The 19,506-nt window shown below is 56.0% G+C and overlaps 1 protein-coding gene and 1 long non-coding RNA gene across 5 annotated transcripts in view; one reads left to right on the forward strand and one right to left on the reverse strand.

The window, feature by feature from the left end:
- LOC112531351 (zinc finger CCCH domain-containing protein 11A-like) overlaps nucleotides 1-19,506 on the forward strand; it is an 88,500-nt gene that overhangs the window by 37,996 nt on the left and 30,998 nt on the right. The window lies entirely within an intron of this gene.
- LOC121107075 lies at nucleotides 11,586-15,916 on the reverse strand. 2 transcript variants are annotated; one of them, XR_005840487.2, is made up of 4 exons: nucleotides 15,760-15,916; nucleotides 12,578-12,683; nucleotides 12,366-12,502; nucleotides 11,586-11,883 (listed from the first exon to the last, which is right to left on the reverse strand). It is a non-coding gene; the product is annotated as an uncharacterized LOC121107075 (long non-coding RNA). The 2 variants fall into 2 exon arrangements; XR_006931673.1 differs by having other exon boundaries at nucleotides 12,354-12,502.

Genomic DNA, 19,506 nt, shown 5'->3' on the forward strand with positions numbered 1-19,506 from the left:
TCACCTGCTGGATGTTGGAAGAGGAGGTTCAGCAGCAGCTTGACTCGCAATGATTAAGTCCTCCAAAAGCCGCCTTCTTTCTTTCGGATCAGCAGACTGGAGACTGAAACTTTCTCCAAAGACATTATGAAACATGATTAGATTATTAAGCATAATCATTAAAAATAAACACATATCCTAAAGCCCAAGGAGAAAACACGTTTCAGATTGAAGACCACAAAAGCATCATATTCTATTCCAAGAAAACTTCAGCTCCAATTTGAATTACATGACTAGCATTTCACCCTCGCTGCTGTGGAAGTGGGGAAAGGAAGGAAGGGAGAGCCTTCTAGCCCCACATCCCTTTAGAGATCACCCTATAGCTCCAGATCATCCTATGGACCCACACAGCCCCTTAGAGGACCACATCCTCCAAACACCCCCTATAGCCTTATATCTCCCTATATCCCCAAATAGCCCACCACAGCCCCTCTGTAACCCCCAAAGGCCCATTTTAGCCTCCCATACCTTCTCCAGCATAACATCCCTCTCTACAGACCCCCCCTGGCCCCCTATCATCCTATACACTCTAACAGCCCGCCACAACCCCCTAAAAACCCACTATTGCCCCATATCTCCCTATATCCCCTCCACAGCCCCCTATAGCCTCCTACCCTACTAGAACCCTCCTACAGACCACCCACAGTTCCCTAAAGCCCCATAACCACCTATAAAGCTCCTATAGCCTCCCCATAGAACCATATAGCTTTCCCAATAGCCCCCTACAGCGTCATAATATTCCCCTGCTCCCTACAGCCACATAGCACCCCATGTCCCCTCTACAGCCCTAAGACCCTCCCTACAGTCCCCCAGCCCCTAAAGCCCAATCTCCCCTTATAGCTCCCCACAGACCCACACTGGCCCTAGACTCCCTCCAGAGCCCCCCACACTCTCCCATATCCAGCCTCATATCCCCCTAGAACCCTTCTAGACTCCATATCTCCCCTATATCCCCACAGACACCCTATATCCTCCCTCAGGCCCCCACAATCTCCTACAGCACAACATCCTGCCCTAGAGCCCCCCCCAACCCCTAGCACCCTCAACCCTCCCACATGTTGCCACAAACCCCTAAAGCCACATATCCCCCTCGAACACACCTATAGCCCTTACAGACCCCCTCATAGAACCGTGGAGCTCCTCCCAAAGCCCCCTACAGACCCATACCACCCCTATACCCCCACCGCCCCCTAGAGAACCAAATCCCCCTATATCCCCCATATAGCCCTAAAACACTCTGTAAAGACCCTGCAGCACCTTAGAGCCCCATTTCCCCCAATAGCTGCCCACAGATCCCTAGATCCCAACCACAGACCCCTCTTTTCCCATATACCCCGATACCCCTTCTACAGTCCCCCACAGCTTTCCAGAGCTTCATAGCCCACCTAGAGACACAATCTAGCTCCCTAAAGCCCCACACACCCATAGAGCCACCCCTAGATCCAGCCTGATAGTCCCCCCTCATATCCTCCTACAACTCCCACACAGCCCTATATCCCTCTGCAGCCCCCCTATAGCCCCCGATAGCCCCACATCCCTCCCGATAGCCCCCACAGAACACTACAGCCCCATATCCCCCAATATCCACCCCTATAACCCACTACAGCCCCCTGTCGCCCCAAAGCCCTACCCTATACCCCCTACAGTCCCATTTCTCCCTCTGGCCTCCTCATGGCCCCTCACACCCTCCCTGGATTCCCAACACAGCCCCCTACAGCCCCATCTCCTCCTACAACCCACGCACAGCCCTACATCCCTCTATAGCACCCCCTGTGGGCCCCACATCTCCTCCATCCCCCTCTATTCCCAAAACCCACCGATATCCCCATATCCCTCGAGATCCCCACACAGCACCCTACAGCCCCATATCCTCCCACATCCCCCAATAGCCCCCAAAGCCCCTCAGCTCCCACATCCCCACCACATCTCCCCCACTGTCCCTACACCCACAGACCACCTCAGCCCCAGGGGGCACCGTGAGCAGAGCTGGAGGCTCGGGGTTCCAGGCCCTAATGGGGGCAGCAGCGCTACAGCGGTGGGGGCCCCGACTCCTTCAGCCGCCCCAAATCCCCGCATCCCACGGCGAAGGGGACGGCCACGGGCTGCCGTCTGAGGGGACAGCTGGGCGATTCCAAGCCAGTTGCCAACGGCGCGCTCTGCCCCTCAGCCAATTGGAGATGGTGGCGCTGCCGCTCACCAATCAGAGGCCAGGGGCGGGCCAGAAATGCCGTTGACCAATGAGAGGCCAGCAGGGGTGGGATGGAGCTGCTGCTGACCAATGAGAGGCCACCGGGGGTGGCTTAGAGCTGATGCTGACCAATGAGAGCCAGCAGTGGCGGGATGGAACTGCCGATCACCAATGAGAGACCACCGGGGGTGGGTCAGAGCTGCTTCTGACCAATGAGAGGCCAGCAAGGGCGGGATCGAGCTGCCGCTGACCAATGAGAGGCCGGCACGGGCCTGCACCGAGCTGGGAGCAGAGCGGACACCCCCAAAGCAGCGGCAGCGACAGGAAGCGGTTCCAAGAAGCAAAGTATGGCGGCGAGGCGCTGCCGGGAGCAGCAAAAATGCGGTGAGGCTCTCCCTGAAGCACCACAGCGGTTTGTTTGCCCACAGACCACACACGTGTGTGGCCCCGTCCCTGCGTGCAACCACATGCACGCACACACATGCAACCCCATCCCGTTGCACTGCAGTGCACGTGCAAAGACGCGTGCAGCCTCATCTGCAGCTCCACAGGCAGGAGGAGACGGGCCGAGGAGAGCGCTCCCTCGGATGAAAGGCAGTGGGCAGCCATGGCAAAGGCTGAGGCGCTCAGTGAGAGCTTTGCCTCGGTCTTTGCAGGTGGTCGGACCTGCAGCCCGACTTACAGAAGAAGATGAGGAGTTCCCCAGCAGGAAGCCACAAACCCGGCAGGAACCTGCAGGGGAATCGCAGCATGTGTGGGTGCCCAGGAGGAAATGCAGCCCCAGCGTCTGAGCAGCGCCTGGCCATGGAGTGCTGCGGCCCAAGAACAGCGCTATTCTGCCCTTGCCGAGATGGCTTTCCAAGGAGGACTTGTCTGTGGGGGTCAAGGAGGTTATTTGGGTTATGTGGGCTCGTTGGGGTCTGTCCTCACAAAAAGCAGAGGGCTGGCTCATCCAAAAGCTTGGTGATTGCTTGGAAGCCCAAACCCTTCTGGCCTGTGTCATGGTTTTGTAACTTCGCTATTGGTATTCCACATCATAACATCATGGACAAAAGAGAAGAACTACGTATCCCAGAGGACCTCACGGTCACAGAAGGAAGACACATCACGGAAGATACGTCATCTGGTTGCACGCGGTGCTTCTTCACTTTCGCTTGCTGCCGGGAGAGGAGTGGGTGTGCTTTCCAAGCCAGGCGCCTTCATCAAGTTAGGCTTTCGGTTTCGGAAACTCTCTCACTCTCTCTCTCTCTCCCTCTCTATCGCTCTTTCGCTCTCTCTCCCTCATTTCATTTGGTTTATTATACTTACTCCCAATTAGATTGTATTGTATCGTGTCATCTTGCATCCCAACATCATAGTTAGTAAAATAAGTTCTCCTTCTTAGATTGTTGCCACCGCTTCGTTTTTTTCTCGGGAAGTCAGGGGGAAGGGGGGCCCACAAGCCTACTGCCCCCCTGTCACGGGCACAGATCTATCTAGGTAACTCCGTGACAGCCTGCAATAACGCCAATGGCACCACTGACCCCACTGACCCCTTTGACCCAGTGACCCCAGTGACCTCACATGAACCCCATAATCCAACTGACCCCAATGATCCCCATTGACCCCACTGACCCCTTTAACCCAAAGGAGCCTTATAGACCCCAATGACCCCAATAACCCAAATGACCCACACTGACCCCAATAACCCCACTGACTCCAATGACACGAATAACCTTCATTGACCGCAGTGACCCCCCTTGCCCCATTGACGCCAGTGACTCCCATTGACCCTAATGACCCCATTGACTCCAATAACCCCATTAACCGCACTGACCCCCACTAACCCCAATGATACCCATGATCACACATTGGGTGAGCCTCCTGTTGGTTTCTTCAAATTTGGTACCATTCCTGGGGACCAAAACCACAGCCTGAAAGGCTGGCACCAGTCCAGGGGCTTAAAGCCACAGCCCCAGCTAGAGAGGCCAGAAGCAGCCAAGGGCCTAAGGCCACAGACACAGGCGGGGAGCCCAGCACTGGCCCTGGGACTTAAAGCCACAGCCGCAGAGGCTGACATCAGCCCTGGGACTCAAAGCCCAAACACAGATGCTGGCACAGGCCCTGGGTTTCGTTTTCTATGGGTTCCCCTGGGACTCCATTGACCACTCGGAGGGCATACTGGTCTTGACTGGTTTTTATTGGGCTGCACCAGAGACATCTTCACTTCACCATTATTCAGATAACCCCATTGGGTGACCCTGGTGTTGGTTTCCTAAGACGTGGATCAGGGAGTCCCCCATTTCCTTCGCTTATGATGAAAGCACAGAAGCGATGCGGGCACTCGCTGAGGTCACAATCACTGCTGGGCTGGCAGTGTTTCCGCCACAGCTGGTGAGCAGAGCTGGTGCTCTGGTGAGCGTGCTGCACACCGAGGCTGAGCTCTGGGCCTTCCGTGGAACAGATCATCCTGTGAGAGCCCGTCAGAAGCACCGCGTGTGCACTCGTCGGTACTCTCTGCAGGGTTCCTGTCCCAAGGGAGATTTTGGGATCGAGGCAGTCGCAGGAAGAGGGAAGCCAGCTCTTTGCAAGGGCCGGGGAAGTTCCTGTGCACAGAGGCCTGGGAACTTCATCATCCTCTGAGCCTTCAGCGGCCATGTCTCAGCACGGAGACGACCGCGGTTCCAATTGCTACCGTCTGAGTGGCAAGGTATGGCTGGGCTTCTTCTGCTTGGTTCTTCCTTTCTCTTTTTTTCATGGGGAAGGGACGGAGCAGGGGGAGCCCTGCTGGTCCTTGGTGACCTCAGGAACCGGTTGCATTCAGCGCTCACTGCTGACAGCCTGGGCTAACAACGCGGACGTGGCTCAGGCCGTCTTTTCCCTTAGTGATAATCAGTGTCTCAGCACTCTGATATCCCCTCTCTGGCACGATCTGGAACCTCTCTGCAAGCCTTGGCTGCCCGTTCCCACCACCGTTTCTTCCTTTCTCTCTTCAGAAGCGGCGCGGCGCGGTTCCCCGCGGTTGGGAGCAGCAGCCAGCAGGCTGCCAGAGATCCGACCGCGCCTTCCAGCGCACAGAGGGACGCAACAGGGACGGACGGTCCTTCATGCCATACAGAAGTGAGTTTCTTCGGCCCTCTGTCATGAAGTGTGGAGGAATGAATTTTGAGTATTCGTTCTGGGCGGGTGCAGCGCTTCAGGGGATGTCAAATGAGCATGCATTTGGAGTGCAGGAAGGAGCAGTGAGAAGTGAACTATCAATCAGTTTGTGTTTGGGCTGTCAAGTAGCCTCTTTCTGTTTTCTGGGGGGACGTGGGCATACTGGGCAGTACTTCTGCTGCCTGCTGGTGTCTGTGAAGTCAACACACCATCTGTTGTTGTAGGGATGGAGCCTGCGCGCCCATGGAGTGGTGCTGGGCAAGGCTGGAAACGCAAAGCCTCCGCAGGTAAGAAGCTCTTGTGAGCTGTGCTGTGGGCAAGTGCCTCTAAACAGGGCAGCATGGATGGCAGAGTGTGCGATGGAGGGGAGAGGAAAGGGCACTGCAGATCCGTGCTGACTGCAGAGTTGGCATAATGTTGTAGCAGCAGAAAGGCAAGCTGAAGAAACTGCTCTTGCAGACCAGAAGTTTGTGGTTGGCTGTGCTCAAATCTTCCGCCACAGAGATGCTCTTCATGTCTTTCTTGTCTCCTTTCTGCCAGAAGCTGATGCGAGCGGCCTTCCAGCAAAGCGCAGCCTTGCAGAAAGGCAAGGCAGAAGCGCCCAGTGTGGCACAGCACCCAAGAGAGGTACAGACACACAGCAGGCACCTGGGCTTGGTGCACTGTCTCTCTAGTGAAACTTTCTGTCCGTCCTTTCCTGGGACTGTGGACGTTGTGTGTTGGTTCTGGTCTTAATCCCTGCATTTACATTTAGTATTCCTGTGATGCTTAGAAATGTGACCCCACAGTTCAGCCGAGATCCTATGATCCATGACCGTGAGCACTCGAGATGAGATGTCCCAGGATTGTGACCCCTTTTGCTGACTGAAAGTAGTGTTGGGCTCTCATTAAATCTCCTTGTTTTTCCTTTCTTAACAGAGATTGGTGCTGAGCCAAATGACAAAATCTATGTCAAAGTGGTCCAGCAGGTCCATACTGAGAGAGCTTCTCAACAGGCAGCAGCTCAAGCTCCTCTGCACGCTGGAGGTCTCCCTAGAAGAGCAGGTCCCAGCACAGGGGGAAGACCTTCCCCTGCCGTGTGCCCCCGCTCTGTCTCCAACACCCAGGCTGGATGTAAACGCAAGGCCTTGGAGGAAGGGAAACCAACAGCAGCTCAGCTGCCTTCCAATAAGAGAGTGAGGGGGCCGAGTGGAGACGGCGTGCCGGCTCCAGCAGCACACCCTGGGCCTGCTGCTGCTCGGAGCTCCAAGCAAAGAGGTGAGAAGGTGCTGTGGTACCCGCCGTGCTGAGGCGCTTCCCTGTGCGAGCACACTGAGTTTGCTTAGGGTTGGCTTTGCTTTTTCCTACTCCTTGGAGGGGAAAAGAGTGGAAGGCTACAAAGTCCAAAGGCAGTGAGGTGCCACAACGTGTAAGCCTGTCTCTTCCCGTTAACTCTATGGCAGTCTTCTGCACGCCTCCTGGAAATGTCATTCACTGGGAGGCTTCCTAGTCCCATTTCCTCCGTCTTTTTGCTGTCTTCTGCTTGTACGGCATCTATGTTTCTGCCGTTTCACTGTAGACAAAATGAATTCATCTCTTTTTCTTGCCTTACAGAAAGAAGACGACAACGAAAAGAGAGGAGAAAGGAGCTGAAGAAGGCTGCCCTCAGAGCTGCTGCTGCACGTGCAGAGGTGAGTCCTTGGTGAACACAGACACGGCTCTTGTTGTTCTCAGGGCCTCCATCTGTCACACATGAAAGGAAGAGACTGTAAAATCCCGAGGGAAGTGGTGTCCTGTTTCTACCCTCGCTCCGTTTCTTCCCAGGCCTCCGCAGTGGACAGCCTTGTGGAGATGATGCAGAAGCTGCAGCTGAAGGACTGAGAGGAGGAGCGTCAGCAGGCAGCAGCTTCTGCAGTGCGCGGCGTTACAGGGCAGCGCTGAGTGCCGCCCATCTCAGCACTCCACCTTCAAACGTAGTCAATAAACACCAGTCAAATTTATAGATTTACAGAGAGCGCACGGCCTGATTTGTCCAGCGGCACTCGGAGAGCTGCTGCACCACCTCCTCGTTATTGGTCTCGCGGCGCTCGCTCAGAACTGCCACAGCTCCGTCAGCGAATGCTGCCGTCCAGTGATGCAACGGAGGCAGCAGTCCTTTGCACTGCCCACAGACAGACTGTCTGCAAAGCACGTGCAAAGAGCTGCAGGGAACACAGCCTGGCCACGAGCGTGCTAACTTGGAGAGCAATGCTGTGGAGATTGCCGAGTTTCCCAGGGCAGCACCAAGCATTTTTTCCTTAATGACAAGTATGTAATGAGCAAAGTTCAGCAAAAGGACAGCGTTTTCTGAGAAAAAAATGACAGGCTGTTGGTCCAGAGCAGCATCTCTGCAGCTTAGGACCACCAGGCTGCCATCCCGGCACTGTTCTGCTTGCAGACAGCGCTCCAGGTTGTGGCACTCAGAGGGCGTCCCTCTGCCGTGCAGCCCTCCCCAGTGCCTGCCTGCCTGTCACTGTTGTGGCTGGGATGGAGCTGTTTCCTTTGCAGTGCCTCCCATGGCGCTGTGTTCACATGCGTGCACCCCATCCCTCTGCACACCCACGAGCACGAAGACTCAACCACTGCTCCAGCCTTGCACACTGCCATGTGCATGCACACAGATGCAAAACTTGCACCTGCAAGCACTGTGCACACAGCCAAGCGCAATGCACGCTCTGATGTTCAGCACCATTTCTGCACACCCCCGTATGCACGCATACCTGCACTCACAGCTCGAGGACAAAATGCTGCTGGCACGGCACAGCCAACACGCAGGCGGTGGGCAACATCAGGAGGAAAGGCCCCCCTTTACGCTCATTCATTCTCCTCTCTTTAATGAATGTATTGGTGCACCACGGGAGCCCCATCCTGAGATGTGTTTTGCTGTGGGGTTCCTCGTCGGTGGGATATGGGGATCCTGGGATGGTGATGGGGGTCCTGTCATGGACTGTGGAACTCTGAGGACCCAGGAGAGGACTGAGGGCGTAAGGGAGGTCTGAGGAAGAAAACAAGGGGGTTCAGTGTGAGCTCAGAGGGGGATGTGTGCTGCTGCTGGGGACTGCAGAAGCCTGTGATGGCCCAGCTTCTCTGTGGGGGAAATGTGCTGAGTCTGAGAAGGTCCTTGAGGAGCTATAGGGCTCTCTGGGGGTGTGTTTGGAGGATATAGGGACATTAAGGGATGTGGGAACACAGGCTGCAGGAGCAGAATGCTGTTCAGGAGAAAACAAGACGTGGGCTGCAGGTGGGACACAGGGGCATGGGCTAGTATGGGGACGTAGAGAGTATGGGAGGATGTGGGGAGCGGTTTGAGGTAAAAAGGGGGGTGGGGTGGGCAGAGTTTGCAGTGGTTTCATTTCATCCTGAGAGGGGACTGGGCGTCCCTGTGGCCCAAAGGTGGGGCCCTGAGCCGTTACCCCACATGAGCCATAACCCAAGATGACCTCATCGCCCTGTATGTGCGTGACCCCATGGCTGCACATGACCCACAGCCCTGATGGGAACCATACCCCCACATGACCCTGTGACTCCCTGACTCTTCCTGCCCCCATCATGCTGCGAACTGACGCCATGTGGCCCATAAATCTGGGATCCTTGCCCCCACCTCACCCCGACCATACAACCCATGTGATCCATAACTCCATGTCACCCCATCTGTCCCTACCATCCAATCTGACCCTATCACTGTGATTCAGAACCCCATCTGACCCCATAGCCCCACATCACCCCGTAACTCTGTGACCCTGCAGGACTCCTATGTGACCCATGACCCCACGTCCTCACCCCATGTGGCCATAGAACCAGCTGCATGCTAGGAAAAGGCATCTCCTCCTCAGGGTGGGGCTGCCCCACAGCTGCCCCAGAGAAGCCATGGGGTGGGCTGCAGCCGTACGCCTCAGTTTGGAGAGCTGGGAGCTGGCCAAAGGGGCCAGGAGAAGGACATGAATGCTTCTGTAGGGAAATACCTGTCCCAGGGTTTGGTGGCTTGGTAGCTTCTGTTTCTGTAAGTGGATGAGAACAGAACAAACTGAACCCACTGAGACCGGGGAAGGGATTGGAGCTTTGCTGCTGCGGTGCTGCATGGCCACGAGGGATACCCGAGCCAGGAATGGAGCAGGGATGGACTGAAGCAAATCAACTCCTTCACGGGACAGTGGGAGAAGAAATCCAAGTCAGCTGCAGAACAAACAACACAACTCCTTACAAAAAGGCGTCCCAGACTGGGGCCGTTGCAGCAGTAGGGGCAGTGCTTCTTGGAAGGATCTCGCGGTGGGGAAGAAACTGCTCCAACATCAGCACTTGCAGCAGCTGCTGCAACGACCCCGAGAAATGGGCAGAGCAGCACGAGGAGGAAGGATGGAATGCACGGTGGTGCAGAACGAGCACAGAAGGATGGAGAGCAGCAGCGGGGGGATCCCCCTTTGGCACGGCCACCCACCGCTACGGGACTGCAACAAGAAGCTGCACCCTGCCGTGGTCAGCATGGCTCTGTGTGCCAGCTGTGTGCTGCTGGGAATCACCCGGGCGCTTACGGGTGGGAGAGTGGCAGAGGAAATCATTGATCATCTGCAGGGATAGCACAAGGCAGGCTCAGTGTGACGGCTGTGTCGTCGTTCAGCAGACAGATGCTGAGCAGAGCACAGCAGGGCCAGGACGTTCTGACCAGGGGGAGGTGGAGAGTGCACACGAGATAAGGCACAGCCGCAGGACAGAGCATGAGACCCAGCACGTGCAACAGCTGCAAGAAATCCTGCCTGCCTGTCTGCATAGAAAAGCACACAATCAGCCTGAAAGGAACACGTTGGCCATAGACCTCCTCTGGAAAAACGGCACAGCGGATGCGTGGTGGAGACTGTTAGCCTGCAGTGCCTAGCCAAGGGGGAACAGGAGAGCAGTGGGTGCCATGGGAGGAGAGCTACAGGAGCAGAAGGAGCTCACAGAGGAGAGTGCAGTAACGCCACAGCAATCAGGAATGAGCTTTGCTGCTGCACTGAGAGCTGTGCCTGGTGGAACATCAGGGATGTGAGCGTTTCTCGCACACCCCACTGGCACTTGGGTTGATGTGCTGGGATGTAGGGAAGCCTTATGGTGTTGTGGGGCAGCTAAAGGACGCCTATGGGAGGGCTTCAGGAGCACTTTGGGGCAGCCTTGCAGCAGAGCCACACCTGGGAGCTGCCTTTACCCAACACACTGCTGCTGGTGGAACTGCTGCTGGCCACGGGCTGCGGGCAGTGATGGGGCTGCTCTGGGGCAGCTCTACGATGGCTCTGGGGCTGCTCTGGGCAGCTATGGGATACACGCATGGAGCCTCTTCCTTACCCCCAACAAACCCCTCGACCTCCATTTGGCCCCCCAAGATGAGGGCAAGATGAACGTCAGAGGATTATTCAGGCTGCTGACCTACAGTGGCCCCAGAGCCACCTTATAGTACCCCCTGAACAAGCCAGGAACAGACCCATCCCTGCCCACAGCCTCATATGGGGTTACGGTGCTCACAGGGTTATGGGACATGTGGAGCCTCGGGGTCATGTGGAGCTCTATGGGGTTCTGGGCTCATGTGGGGTTATGGATCAGGGCTCCACCTTTGGGCTGCAGGGAACCCCAATCCCCTCTCAGGAAGAAATCAATGAATGCACTCCAGCACTACTCCACATCCTCCGTTCTGACCCCAAACCGCTCCCCACGAGCCCCCAGACCCCCCACGTACCCATGCCACCTGACGTCCCCGCACCCACAAGTCCCACCTGTACCTCACACCTTGCCTTCTCCTGTGAAGCACTCTGCTCCTGTAGGCTGTGGTCCACATCCCCTTATCCTCCCCAAATCCTCCCATGTTCTGATCCGTGTTCCCCAGTATCCCCAGTACCACCCACTTCACTTTCTGAGACCCACATCTGTGCCCTACACCTTCTCCAGCTCCTCATTCCTCACCTGCAGAAGCCAGCCCTACCACAGCACTGTGAGGTTGTATGGGATCTGGAGGCAGGTCGGGGGGAGGAGAGGCCAAAGGTGGGCTATGGGGGTCCTGGGATGGTGATGGGGGTCCTGTCAGGGAACATGGGGGTTAGTGAGTTCCCAGGGAGGATCTTGGAGGTGTAAAGGAGGTCTGAGGGAGGAAATAGAAGGATTCCGTGGAAGCCCAGTGGGGGACATGGGGTGCTGCTGGGGACTGTGGGGCTCCATGTGGCTATGGGCCAGCTATGGGGGAGGTGTACTGCGTCTGAGGGGGTCCTTGAGGGGCTCCAGGGCTCTGTGGGGGGCTACAGGGTGTCTCTAGGGGTCTTGCTGGGAAACACTGGGAGGGATATATGGGCTCTGAGGGAATGATGGGTGGGCTGTCATGAGAAAGGAAAGGGCAGCCTTGTGGAAAGCAAGGGGACAGCTGGGGGAAGAACAGGGGAACGTCCCAGCAACGGACTTCTTCTTTCACATCCACATCTTCTGCTTCCCAGCTGAGCTGCAAAGCTGCCAGAGGAGCTGCAGTACCGCTGCCCGACTCCTGCCTGTGTCAGAAAGAGCTGCACGTGAGCAGAGTGCAATTGCCATTCTAAAGCCAACTCCATCACTGCAGTCACAAAAGCACAACCTTCAGTATCTGCTACAGGCAGACGACCATGCCCTTGCACAGGAACCATTCCTACAGAGCAAGGGAAGTCCTTCACTGCCTCAGGACGTGAGGAACACAGGAAGGGCCCCAAAGCCTTCAGCACATGCCATGGAGCCACCAAAGTTGGCAGCTAAACACACCTTCTCCTTCAAGAATGAGCAAGACCAATCAATGCACCCTGCTGCTGCAGAGGGCTGCGCTGCATCTCCTGGTGCCACCCTTGGGCTGTCATCACGCTGCCCACCCACAGCGCACTTTGAAGCGCCGCAGCCTTGCAAGAAAGAACAGAGAGCAAGGAGCTCTGCCGTGCACTTGCTGTGAGAACACAGAGAGGAGCCGTACAGCCCTTGCTCTCAGCACACACACCTCTTCTCTTACCAGCCGTTCATTCCTGCACAGCGCTGCTCAAACCCCTCCTCCATCTCTCCCTTCACAACGCCATACGCAGCCTCTCCCCAGCGACGAGCTCTGGGCTCTTTCATGCCTGTGCCATCATTGGGACCTGCAGAACAAACCTGGGAGTTCAGAGGTTTGATTAGAATCGCTGCTACCGTGCAGGGAGGGAGGGCTGAGATGCACAGCGTCCTCACCTGCTGGATGTTGGAAGGGGAGGTTCAGCAGCAGCTCGACTCGCCATGATTAAGTCCTCCAAAAGCCGCCTTCTTTCTTTCGGATCAGCAGAATGGAGACTGAAACCTTTTCAAAAGGCATTATGAAACATGATTAGATTATTAAGCATAATCATTAAACATAAACAGATAACCTAAACCCAAGGAGAAAACACGTTTCAGATTGAAGACCACAAAAGCATCATATTCTATTCCAATACAACTTCAGATCCAATTTCATTTTCATGACTAGCATTTCACCCTCCCTGCTGTGGAAGGGGGAACGGGCGGGGGAGCCTTCTGGCCCCACATCCCCTTATAGCCCACCCTATAGTCCCATATCACCCTGTGGCCCCACACAGTCACTTATAGAACCATATCCCCCATACACCTCCTATAGGCCCATATCTCCCTCTATTCCCCCATCAGCTCCCTCAGCCCCCCGACGTCCCCCCCACAACTCCCTCGAGCATAACATCCCTCTCTAGAGACCCTCCCCAGACCCCTATCATCCTATGCCCTCCCACAGCCTGCCACAACCCTCTCTAGCCCCAGATCCCCCTATAAACCCACTATCGCCCCATAACTCCCTGGATCCCACCACAACCCCCTTGAGCCCCATATCCCACAAGAACCCTCCTATAGTCCACCCACAGACTCCTCGAGCCCGATAACCCCATATATCCCTCCTAGAGCCCACCTACTGCCCTCTATACACACATATCCCCCTATAATCCTCCTAGAGCCCACTCAGTGCCCCCTACAGCCTCCGCACAGAACTCCATAGCTCCCCCTGTAGCCCCCTACAGCCCCATATCCTTCTATCTTCCCCATAGAGCCCTCAAACCCTCCCTACAGCCCCCCCAGCTCCCTACAGCCCCATAAATCCCTACAGCCCCCCACAGACACACATCGACCCTATAGCCACTCCCAGAGACCTCCACAGCCCTCTAGATCCTCCCCATAGCCCCCTTTTATCCCATATCTCCCTAGACCCCTTCTATAGTCCCCCACAGCTTTCTAGAGCCACAATAAAGCCCCCAAGAGCCCCACATACCCCTATCTCCAGCCCTAGAAACCCCCTAGCTCCTTACAGTCCTATATCCTCCTATAAGCCCTGCACAGCTCTCAATCCCTCTATGGACCCCTAAAGCCCCCCACAGCCTTACATTCCTTTATATTCCACTCAAAGCTACCTACAGCACCATATTCCCTGTAGCGCCTCACAGCCCTCTACAGCCCCATATCCCCCCCAATAGCCACCACTACAGCCCCCTCAGCTCACACATCCGCACCACATCTCCCCCACTGCCATTACACCCACAGATGACCACAGCCCCGGGTGGCACCGTAAGCAGCCCTGGAGGCTCGGGGGGGCCCGGCCCCAATGCGGGCAGCAGCACTGCAGCGGTGGGGCCCTGACTCCTTCAGTCGGCCCAAATCCCCGCTTCCCACAGCGGAGGGGACGGCCACGGGCTGCCATCCGTTCACATCCCCTTATAGCTCACCCTGTAGCTCCAGATCATCCTATGGACCCACACAGCCCCTTACAGAACCACATCCTCCATACACCCTAAGATAGCCCCATATCTCCCTATATCCCCAAATAGCCCGCCACTACCCCCCTATAACCTTCACAGGCCCTTTTAGCCCCCCATACCTTTTCCAGCATAACATCCCTCTCTAGAGACCCTCCCCGGCCCCCTTTCATCCTATACCTTCCCACAGCCTGCCACAACCCCCTAAAAATTCACTATTGCCCCATATCTCCCTATATCCCCTCCACGGACCCCTATAGCCTCCTACCCTGCTAGAACCCTCCTATAGCCCACCCACAGCCCTCTATAGCCCCATAACCACCCATAAACCCCCTATAGCCCTGCCACTGCGCCTTATAGACTCCCCATAGAACCATATTGCTCCCACAATAGCCCCCTTCAGCCCCATATTATTCCCCAGCTCCCTGCAGCCACATAGCACTCCATATCCCCCCTACAGCCCTAAAGCCCTCTCTACAGTCCCCCAGCCCCCTAAAACCTTATCTCCCCTTACATCACCCCACAGACCCACACTGACCCTAGACCCCCTACAGAGACCCCCCAGTCTCCCATATCCAACCTCATATCCCCCCAGAACCCTTCTAGACTCCATATCTCCTCTATATCCCCACAGACACCCTATATCCTCCCTCAGGCCCCCACCATCTCCTACAGCACAACATCCTTCCCTAGAGCCCCCCCCAACCCCCAGCACCCTCAATGTTCCCACGTTGCCACAAACCCCCAGAGCCACATATCCCCCTCGAACACACCTATAGCCCTTACAGCCCCCTCATAGAACCGTGGAGCTCCTCCCAAAGCCCCCTACAGACCCATATCACCCCTATACCCCCACAGCCCCCTAGAGAACCAAGTCCCCCTATATCCCCCATATAGCTCTAAAACACTCTGTAAAGACCCTGCAGCACCCTAGAGCCCCATATCCCCCAATAGCTGCCCACAGATCCCTAGATCCCAACCACAGCCCTCTCTTTTCCCATATACCCCAATACCCCTTCTACAGTCCCCCACAGCTTTCCAGAGCTTCATAGCCCACCTAGAGACACAGTTTAGCTCCATAAAGCCCCACACACCCATACAGCCACCATAGTTTCATATTTTCCAGCAACCCCCGCACAGCCCTATATCCCTCTACGGCCCCCACTAAAGCCCCCGATAGCCCCACATCCCTCCCAATAGCCCCCACAGAACACTACAGCCCCATATCCCCCAATATCCACCCCTATAACTCACTACAGCCCCCTGTCGCCCCAAAGCCCTACCCTATACCCCATACAGTCCCATTTCTCCCTCTGGCCTCCCCATGGCCCCTCACACCCTCCCTGTATTCCCAACACAGCCCCCTACAGCCCCATCTCCTCCTACAACTCACTCACAGCCCTACATCCCTCTATAGCACCCCCTGTGGCCCCACATCCCTCCATCCCCCTCTATTCCCAAAACACACCAATATCCCCTCATCCCTCGAGATCCCCACACAGCACATTACAGACCCATATCCTCCCACATCCCCCAAGAGCCCCCAAAGCCCCTCAGCTCTTACACTGCCACCACATCTCCCCCACTGCCCCTACACCCACAGACCACCTCAGCCCCGGGAGGCACCTCAACAAGCACTGGAGGCTCGGGGAGGCCCGGCCCCTGTGAGGGCAGCAGCGCTGAGGTGGTGGGGGCCCCGACTCCTTCAGCCGCCCCAAATCCCCGCATCCCACGGCGAAGGGGACGGCCACGGGCTGCCGTCTGAGGGGACAGCTGGGCGATTTTGAGCCGGTTGCCAACGGCGCGCTCTGTCCCTCAGCCAATTGGAGCCGGCAGCGCTTCTGCTCACCAATCAGAGGCCAGGGGCAGGCCAGAAATGCCATTGACCAATGAGAGGCCAGCAGGGGCGGGATGGAGCTGCTGATCACCAATGAGAGGCTGCCGGGGTTGGGTCAGAGCTGCTGCTTACCAATGAGAGCCAGCAGGGGTGGGATGGAGCTGCCAATCACCAATGAGGGGCAAGAGGGGGTGGGAAAGAGCTGCTGCTGACCAATCAGAGGCCGGCATGGGTCCGAGCTGCCGCTAACCAATGAGAGGCTGGATGGGAGTGGGATGGAGCTGCTGCTGACCATGCAGAGTCCACCGGGAGCGAGACCGAGCTCTCACTCACCAATCAGAGGTCAGCACGGGCCGGCGTTGAGCTGGGAGCAGAGCGGACCCTCCCCCAAAGCAGCGGCAGCAGCGGGAAGGGGCTCCAAGAAGCAAAGAATGATAAATAAGAGGGCTGTGGGGATAGGATGGAGCTGTCGCTGACCAATGAGAGTCCAGAGGGGTGACACAGAGCTGCATCTGACCAATGAGAGGCCAGGAGAAGAAATGACACAATCTTCCCCGCACTGCTCAGTTTGCAGGAGTTGCCAAGTGCTGCTCCTTTTCCTTGTATCCTTCAATTCCAAGTCCACACTTTTCCAAAAGCCAAAGAATACAGCGGTAACCACCTGCAGATAAATGAGCAATTTCAGTATTTATTTCTGACTGTGGAAATTCCTTCAGTTCAGAGGTCACCCTTAATGTACGGTGCCCGTTTTGATTCTGACAGAGGTTGTAGTTGCAGCTGACTTTCCAAGGCTGCAATACGTGGTGGTGGGACAGCCTTGGGCTTCTGCGTTTGCATTCATCCCACATTTCCCATCTCTGCCTTGCAGCTCTGCTGGTGCTGGAAGTGGACGGTATTGCAGTCTGAATGAAGGAGCAGCTGCTGATGGGAGGCAGGAAGTCCAGGCTCATGAACGCTGAGGCATCTGCCAGTATGGCACCAGAGGAAGCAGTAGTGACGTTGGGGGGCAGTCGCAGAAGAAGATGAGGAGTTCCCCAGCAGGAAGCCACAAACCCGGCAGAAACCTGCAGGGGAATCGCAGCATGTGTGGGTGCCCAGGAGGAAATGCAGCCCCAGCGTCTGAGCAGCGCCTGGCCATGGAGTGCTGCGGCCCAAGAACAGCGCTATTCTGCCCTTGCCGAGATGGCTTTCCAAGGAGGACTTGTCTGTGGGGGTCAAGGAGGTTATTCGGGTTATGTGGGCTCGTTGGGGTCTGTCCTCACAAAAAGCAGAGGGCTGGCTCATCCAAAAGCTTGGTGATTGCTTGGAAGCCCAAACCCTTCTGGCCTGCAATAACCCCATTGGCCCCACTGACCCCATTGACCTTTTTGACCCAGTGACCCCAATGACCTTACATGAACTCCATAACCCCACTGACCCCAATGATCCCAATAATCCCACATGGCCCCATTGACCCCAATGACCCTGCATGACCCCACTGACCCCACCGATCCCAAAGTTCCTAATGATACGCATCACCCCATATGAACCCAACAACCCATTAACCCTACTTACCCCATTGACCCCATTAACCTCATATGACCCTATTGACGCCACTGACCCCATTAATCCCAATGTCCCCTTTGACTCCAATAAGCCCCATTGACCACATTAAGCCCATTGACGTCAATGCCCCCATTAAACCCAATAACCCCCATTGACCCAAATGACTCCCATTGCCCCAGTGCCCCCATTGACCCCAATGACTCCCGTTGAAATTAATGACCCCATTAACTCTATTGACTTCAAAGACCCCATTGACCCCAATGACCCCATTGACTCCAATGACACGGTGGACCACAATGACCCCATTGTCCACAATGACCCCATTGACCCCAATGACCCCCATTGACCTCAATGACCCATTTGACTCCAATGACACCCAAGGACGCCATAAACTCTATTGAATACAATGAGTACATCGATGCCAATGACCCCATTGACCCCATTAACTCTATTGACTTCAATGAGTACACTGACACCAATGACCCCATTGACCCCAAAGACCCCTATTGCCAAATTGACCCTAATGACCCCAGTGACTCCAAGGACCCCAGTCTGGAGGCAGCCTAGGGGAAACGTCTCCTGCTTCCAATCATGCAGTGCCTGAGAGAGAGGCTGACCCAGCCTGGCTGCACAAGAGTCATCTTCACTTCTCCATTATTCAAATAACCCCACTGGGTGACCCTGGTGGTGATTTCCTAAGATGTGGATCAGGGAGTCGCCCATTTCCTTCGCTTATGATGAAAGCACGGAAGCGATGCGGGCACTCGCTGAGGTCACAATCACTGCTGGGGTGGCAGCGTTTCCGCCACAGCTGGTGAGCAGAGCTGGTGCTCTGGTGAGCGTGCTGCACACCGAGGCTGAGCTCTGGGCCTTCCGTGGAACAGATCACCCTGTGAGAGCCCGTCAGAAGCACCGCGTGTGCACTCGTCGGTACTCTCTGCAGGGTTCCTGTCCCAAGGGAGATTTTGGGATCGAGGCAGTCGGAGGAAGAGGGAAGCCAGCTCTTTGCAAGGGCCGGGGAAGTTCCTGTGCACAGAGGCCTGGGAACTTCAGCTTCCTCTGAGTTTTCAGCGGCCATGTCTCAGCAAAGAGACGATCATGGTTCCAATTGCTGCCGTCTGAGTGGCAAGGTATGGCTGGGCTTCTTCTGCTTGGTTCTTCCTTTCTCTTGCTCTCAAGGGGAAGGGACGGAGCAGGGGGAGCCCTGCTGGTCCTTGGTGACCTCAGTAACCGGTTGCATTCAGCGCTCACTGCTGACAGCCTGGGCTAACAACGCGGACGTGGCTCAGGCCTGTCTTTTCTGTTAGTGTTAATCAGTGGCTCAGCACTCTGATATCCCCTCTCTGGCACGATCTGGAACCTCTCTGCAAGCCTTGGCTGCCCGTTCCCACCACCGTTTCTTCCTTTCTCTCTTCAGAAGCGGCGCGGCGCGGTTCCCCGCGGTTGGGAGCAGCAGCCAGCAGGCTGCCAGAGATCCCACCGCGCCTTCCTGCGCACTGAGGGACGCAACAGGGACGGACGGTCCTTCATGCCATACAGAAGTGAGTTTCTTCAGCCCTCTGTCGTGAAGTGTGGAGGAATGAATTTTGAGTATTCCTTCTGGGCGGGTGCAGCGCTGCAGGGGATGTCAAGTGAGCATCGATTTGGAGTGCAGGAAGGAGCAGTGAGAAGTGAACTATCAATCGGTTTGTGTTTGGGCTGTCAAAGTAGCCTCTTTCTGTTAGCTGGGGGGACGTGGGCATACTGGGCAGTACTTCTGCTGCCTGCTGGTGTCTGTGAAATCAACACACCATCTGTTGTTGTAGGGATGGAGCCTGCGCGTCCATGGAGTGGTGCTGGGCAAGGCTGGAAACGCAAAGCCTCCGCAGGTAAGAAGCTCTTGCGAGCTGTGCTGACTGTAGAAGTGGCATAATGTTGTAGCCGCAGAAAGGCAAGCTGAAGAAACTGCTCTTGAAGACCAGAAGATTGTTGTTGGCTGTCCTCAAATCCTC

The sequence above is a fragment of the Gallus gallus genome, chromosome 17 (genome assembly GCF_016699485.2).
Source record: "Gallus gallus isolate bGalGal1 chromosome 17, bGalGal1.mat.broiler.GRCg7b, whole genome shotgun sequence".
Classification (NCBI taxonomy): domain Eukaryota; kingdom Metazoa; phylum Chordata; class Aves; order Galliformes; family Phasianidae; genus Gallus; species Gallus gallus.